This window comes from Herpailurus yagouaroundi, unplaced genomic scaffold (genome assembly GCF_014898765.1).
Source record: "Herpailurus yagouaroundi ecotype Mexico unplaced genomic scaffold, PumYag 77, whole genome shotgun sequence".
Classification (NCBI taxonomy): Eukaryota; Metazoa; Chordata; class Mammalia; order Carnivora; family Felidae; genus Herpailurus; species Herpailurus yagouaroundi.
In genome coordinates, this window is record NW_024412388.1 from 21,763,596 (window position 1) to 21,770,870 (window position 7,275).

The following is a 7,275-nucleotide window of genomic DNA, read 5'->3' on the forward strand; positions in this document are numbered from 1 at the left end:
AAAAAAAAAAAAAAAAAAAAAAAAAAAAAAAAAAGGAAACAAGATACCTCTTTTCTCTTTCTCTTTGACAGTCATTTCCTAGGAACAAAAGCCTTTCCCTTGTCTGGCTGACTGTCACTCCAGCAGGGGCTGAACTGACATTCAGGAGGTTGCGGGCTTAGGCACCAGGTTGAGCTTTGCACATTAGGGATAGGGATGCCCTTAGTTGACAAAGCACAGCCCCCTTCTCAGGGTGAGGCCCCAGAAGCTCCAGACCTGGGAATTTTCTTCCTGCAGCAAATGGCTCCAGTAGCACCCGGGAAGATGTAGGACAGTGCCCAGTGACCATAGAGACTTCTGTGTCTGAATCGGGGTTGGGGGTGTATCAGCAAGGTGGGGCGCTCCTCATCACATGGGACTCCTCTTACTAATGCCTTTGAGAGATGTCACAGAGAGGGGACAATTCAGGAACTGGGGAACACTTCTGAAGAAGGTGACATTGGAGTCAGGGCTGTTGATTCTCTCTGCAAGGACTGGGTCCCCTTCCGCTCGCTCTCAAGGCTGCTCTGGGTCTGCTCCCTGCCATTTCCTATGGCTGTAACAGATCTGGCTGCTCTTTACTACTTCTCAGACATAAATTTGTCCAAATTTGTCCTGGGGTCAGCAGAGGCTGCGTCCAGGCCAGGTGCGTCTAGGGTAAAGCAAACATACTGAAATCGACATCACGCCAGGGGCTGTGCACACTGGGCACTGGGACTTGGAAATAAGTCAGATACAGCCCTGCCCTCAGAAAGTTCAAGCCCATGCTGGAAGACAAGGCATGAACAGATCATTGCATCTCAGTGTGATGCATGCAGTGACTGCAAGCCCCAGGGAGAGTGTTGTAGGGAAGTGCCTTTCCTAGCTTTATACTAAAACACATTCATAACAATTCTAGAAGAGAAAAGAGTCAGTCAAAGGATCTTAAAGGAAGAGTAGGAGTTGGCTACCAAGAAGAGGGAACAGCATGTGCAAAATCATGGAAATGTTCCGGTGCTTGGTGAACCTGAGAAAAGCTGTGTGCATTTGAAGCGTGGGGCTTAACCGAGCCCTTCCGAGTGCCAGGCACTGAGCCAAGCACTTTATGAACATTATCCCATCCGATCCTCATGAGAGCCCAGTTTACACAAGAGGCTCAGAGAGGTCAATCCACTCACCCCTCCGTCACAGAGCCTGTTAGTGGTGGCAGAACTCAGGTCAGTAGGACTCTAGGGTCCAAGGTTCCGGTGAAGCCCAGGCATCATTGAAATAGAAGAGCCTTAATTGCTGGAACCCTGGGATGAGGATTTTCGAAGACTTCAAACCAACTGGAAAAATCTGAAGGAAAAGGGCAATTTTCCATGAACTTTTGTTCCTCCTGAAGCTCTCCAAATCTTCACATTTCAAAATGTACAGTGCATGATGCATTTTAAAGCTCCAAATTGACAGTGTAATTCTAGATCATCACAGGGCTCTCAAAAGTGAAGTAGGTCTGATTTCCCCCAAGGTTTCCATTCCTCTCTCTTCAGGAGGTAGAAGCAAGTTTTTGCTTCTGGCTTCAAAATGCCCTACAATTTCGTATCTTTTCTTGTAACAGAAGTAGTGGTGAAAGCTGGAGTCAGATTTTGGCTTTCCCTCTCTGTGCCTCAGTTTCCTGCTCTGCAGAATGGACTTCCTTTACAAGGTTGTTGTGAGGATTTAATGAGTTAATGTATAGATGGGGTCCAGAGCACAGGTAAGCTCTTAGCACATGGTAAGTAGCTCTTATTACCTAGAAGTGGAGCTGCAGCACAAGGTCAGAGCTGGAGACCTAGAGGGAAAAGTTGATGAGCTTTCAGGGACAGCAATGAAGAGAAAAGAGACGGGGGACCCACCCTGGGGATCCCCCTGCTTTCTAGGCTCAGGAACCACAGTGGAGAGTGAGAAGCTGCCTGAGAAGCAGGAGGAGGATGGGGAGAATGTGTTGCCATGGAAACTGGAGGAGGAGGGCGTTCCGGGGGGGGGGGGAGGGAATGATGGATAATGTCAGGTGTCATAGAAGAGAGATTGGAGGTGGGGAGGGCAGGAGGGTGATGGGAATAAACGACAGCCTTCAAGTTGAGTTTCCTATGTGGCTTGGGAAGGCCTAAATCTGGATTCAAAGCTCTGAAGCTAACTGGCTGTGTGACCTAGGCAAGGGATTTGCCCTCTCTGAGTTTATGTTTTCTCTTAGCTCTAAGACGAGGGAATGGATGAGTCTCTAGTATGATGTTCAGTCTCTAATAAGAGTCCTGGTTTTGCTGGATTCTTGGCTGCTTGCCAGCAGTATGATCTTAGGCAGGTAACTTCACTTCCACGAGCCCCATCTGAAGACTAGGGATGTGGTGAGGGAGGTGCCTGCCAAAGTGCCTGGCACATAGTAGGCCCCCAACACAGAATTATTCTGTGACAATAGTGGGGAGCCAGAGGCAGCTGTCTAAGGAGGATTGCTTAGCTTGGAATTTGAAATGCTCCTCAAGGTGGAGGAAGCCCCCAGGGCCCCGAGAGGACTTGGAGGAGCCTGGTCCAGACTGAGCCCCCACCAGGCCTCTGCCCAAAGGCCAGCCTCTCTGTTTTCAGCAGTGGATCCTTAGCCTGGCCTCTGGCCACCTTCTCTGCCTGGACCTACTGCAGATCCAGGCCGGGAACCAGCTCAGAGGCTCCAAACCCCTAGGGAGCGACCCCACTCCCACCCCCCACCTCCAGAACATGGTCCCAGCACTCACACACAGCACTACACACAACTTTCTCTTGTCACTTATTTATTCATTATTATTTTTTAATTCCTGGGCACTGAGCACATAGCGCTGGCGGCTCCGGGGAGTGTGGGGAGAGAGGGCCTGGGCCCGACCCCGACTCCGAGCTCACAGATGTTGGGGGACCGGAGGAGACTGGGGACTAGCACAGCCCGCTGTGGGTTCTGGCAGCAGGCAGCTTGGGAGTTGAAAATGGGGCCCAGAGGGGCTGGTGAGAGCCTTCGTTTATCCTGACATGGTAGAGCGCTGGGCTGGGTGCTGCGCGGGTTCTGGCCCCACCAGCAGTGCCGGCCATGAGCCCCCCACCTGGTGCAGAGTGCTCTCCCACCCACCTCAGTGAGAGGCCAGCAGAGCAAGAATAGTGTGCGATACACAGCCCCCGTCTCTGTTCCAAGCACTTTACATGGGTAATTTATTTCATCTTCACAGCATGACTCTGAGGTAGGCACCATTACAATGATTACCCCTAAGTTACAGATGAGGAAACTGAGGCTCAGCGAGGGGAGTGGCCTGCCCAAGGCCACATGGCTTGCCCATGGCTGCGCCAGCTAGGATCCCATCTTAGATCGGTCAAGTTCACTTCCTCTGCTTTCCCCCGCCTTCCTCCCACGAGGAAACTGATTATGCAGAGGGCACTGGATGGGTGTCCAGCTCATAGTCACAGACTGAGCCTTCCCGGTGCTGGGTTCTGTGTCTCATCACCTGGGCAGGTGACGAGGGAGTCATAGTTTCCCAGTTTCCCAAGAAACTGCCTTGACCTTGGCAGGTCCCTCTGTCCCTCCATTCCCTCTCTGCCTTGGAAGGCTTGCTTGTTCTATGATTTTTCAGCTGCCCGCTATGACTTTGCTGTATGACCTTGGGCAAGTCACTTCACCCTTGGAGCCCCTTTCCTCAGTCGTGGATGACAACACAAGAAGTTGTGAAGATTTACAAAAAGGCCTGTCTGTTTCAGTCACACGAATGTTGCCTGTAATGGCACACAGTATTCTCCTGAGTGGATGAAAGAAGCATCTGATGCAGTGTAAATGCTCAACAGTGGAGCTTTTATGTGATCTAACATTTTAGGTTATACCTGCTCTGACCCACATCTCTTAATGCTGTAGGTGGGTCAGGAGCAAAGGACTTTCTCTTTTAACCGTCTCCTCGAGTTTCAGGAGATGGGACAGCATGCATTGGAGAGGCAATTTTCAAGAGGACGTCTTCTCCCCAAGTGCTTTATACGTAGCTGTCCCCTTTTGTCTTCACCAAGACTGCCCTCTCCGGCACCTAAGAGGGAGGCACAGTCTGGGAGGAATGAAAGATCCCTAGGTGGCACCGGCCTGGGCCTTCTGGCCAGAACGCTTGAGTCATGGGGATGGAGCCCCTTGGCAGGTGTCCATGCAGGTGACATCCACCTGATGGGGCTCATCTTCCAGGATCTCCTCTTGGAATAAGTCCCAAGCCAGGAGACAGGGAACGTGGGCTTGACTCTGTCCTCCACTTCCTGCTATGTATATTTGGGCAGGCCTCTGTCCCTCTCTGGGCCTCATACAATGGAGGGACAGAGGTAGGAGTTGATGGGTTCTGAGGGCTCTGACATGCTGGGAGAGAACAGAGACCTTTCCCTTCTGTTCCTTGATCCCAGAAACAGACATCTGCTGGTAAAAACCACTGGGCGTTTGTCCAAAGCAGAGGAAAGGATGCCTGGGGGTCTGGTGTTTGTAGTTGGAGCTGCCCTGCTTTGGGGATGAGGGAGGCAGGCATGTCAAAATGAAGCTTGACTCATACACCTGGCTTTTTGCCTATCCCAGGTCCTATCATGGTACCAAGGACCAACCTTCTGTTTTCCCAATAAAGAAAAGCACTATTCTCGGTGTCCACATCTCTGGCTGTTTCTTTGCTGACCTTCTGTGGTCCCCTCATGGGGGGGGGGGGTGCGGCTTGTCTGGGGGGGGGGTGGTGTGTGTGTGTGTGTGTGACACAGACCTGGTTGCTCACAATGAGAGAATAGTCCTATGCTCAGGACTATCTCGGAGGGAGCTGCAATACTGTCCCTAAGAACCCCATCTGGGGGCCTGGCTGGCTGTTGGTAGAGCATGCAACTCTTGTTCTCAGGCTGTAAGTTCAAGCCTCGTGTTGGGTATAGAGGTTGCTTAAAAATAAAATCTAAAAAACCAAACCAAACCAAACCAAACCATCTGATGGGAGAGAGACATACACAAGGTAGCTGTAGCTACTTCCTAGAGCATGCCCCAAACCAAAGCAGGCTTCCAGGAGCCCCCTCTCCCCCAACCCTCCAGATTGGCTCCTCCTTCTTCTCTGTGGCCCACCCCCTAATCTAAGTCCCTTGTCCTCCAGAGTCCTGCCCACCTCACGTGCCTCTTGGGGTTCCCACTAGCCCCCCTCCTTTTCTCTCCACCCTACTCCCACCTCCGTTCCATTCTCTTGTCCTGTTGGCCCTCCTTTTGGCCATAGAAGCCCCAAACCTCCTCTGGGTGCATTCAGGGCAGCCCTGGGCATGGGGTTTGATGTCCCAGGAGACCTCTACCTCCTCCATGTTCCCGCCTCAAATGGTTGCTGATGGTTAATAAGTAATTCTCTGGAAGGGAAATAAATTCCTGCTCCAGGATCCGTCTCCCCACCAGGTGTGATCAGGTCCTCAAGAGGGCGCCAGAGCCCAGACTCCCCCCTTCCCCTGCTGAGGCAACCTCCCTTCAGAGACCCATAGCCTCAGCGGGGGCTGCCCACCCTGGGGCCTGCTGTGTCAAGGTGATGAGCACCAATGCAGGTGGGTGGCCTTGACCCAGACTGGGATCTCACCCCCGCACAGCTGCAGGCCGTTTGGGCAGGGGCACGGGCAGGGCTGCGGACTGCCCAGCATGGGGAAGGGGCTCACAGACAGGGACTCAGGTGCGGAAGACTTCACAGAGGTCTGGCACCTCTGCCCAGAGCTCCCACTGAGGCCAGAAAGAACTGCTCTGAAGGGTGTGTGTGTGTGTGTGTGTGTGTGTGAGAGAGAGAGAGAGGGAGATTGCACAGCATGTGTGAGAGCACCTTAGTGTTTGTGCACGGTGGAGATTTTTAAAAAAACTATTTTTGAGAGAGACAGAGTGCAAGCAGGGGAGGGACAGAGAGGGAGACACAGAATCCGAAGCAGGCTCCAGGCTCCGAGCTGTCAGCACAGAGCCCAATGCAGGGCTCGAACTCATGAACCTCTAGCTCATGACCTGAGCTGAAACCAGACACTTAACCGACTGAGCCACCCAGGTGCCCCAGTACATGGTGTGGAGGTTTTTATTCACCTTTGTGTATGGCCTGAGGAGAAGCACATCTGCATGACCACTCTGAGCATCACTTTCTCTTTTGTAAAATAGCATAATTATTATAGCTAACGTACCAGGAGTCTCCGGAAGACCCAGTGACCCAACAGCTGTACGTGGTAAGCGGGGCACAGAATTATTGATGGGGGGGCACAGTCTGCCTTTAACCTTCAATAGCTCCCAGTTGCCTGAAAAACCCAGATGACCTCTCATGCCCCTTCCCAATGGGGGATTCTAGGAATCTAACTTCAGTCTTGCCTGCCTGCAACCTCAAACTCCCTCAGAGGGAGATGAGGATGCACTTCGGGAAGAGAACGGCCGAGGCCCAGCCCAAGGGCAGGCAGTTCTGAGAAAGTGCAGCAGGCAGGGCAGACTACTGTCATGTGCCAGCTTCGTCACCCTTCCAGGTCCGCTCCGCTTCCCTCTGCTTCCAGGAAGCCTTCTCTGATTGCTCTGTACGGATCCTTTGCCCTGGTTAGATCCTCCCACAGCTGCTATCAGGGCCCCCTCGTGCAAGCCACTGGCCTGCATTGCCAGACATATGTGAACCCTGCCACCCCCTAAGGGGAAAGGAAAGACCCATGAAAAGGTACACAGGTGGGTTTTCTCCCCCCAGTGTTTATGGTTATTACAGGATGCTCGTTAGAAAAACTGAGAAACCTGGTAAGAAAAAGAAGAGGTAAAGAACATCACCCATGGTTCCCCATCCTATTAATTAGCATATGAGTGTTCTTCCTTCCCCAGGGGAAACCCCAGCGGCTCCCAGGTGATCCCAGAGCCCTCTGCAAGGGCGTGTGCGGTGTGCGCCACTGTGTGCCTGGCTGCAGGATTCGCTAGATGTTCCGGGGGCCCAGGACTGAAAAGTTAAGAGGTGTTTCACGGAGTGGAGCCGGGGAGGGGTCCATACACACAACACAGTCACATGCAAATAGACCCACAGACCTGGAGGCCACACACACACACACCTGATTGTGCACAAACATCCTCCTCATGCACACACTGCTTCTCACCGCTGGCTACATTCTCTTCTCTCACACAGACTCACTCCTGGCACTTGTATACATATTGCTCACACACACATGCACACGTGCGTTCATACCACAGGCATGCACACACACTTCTTTGTACACACACCTCCCACTGGGGCACACACTCCTTTATACATCTATGTTCGCGCACGTGAAGACAGCCAAACAGCTGGTCTT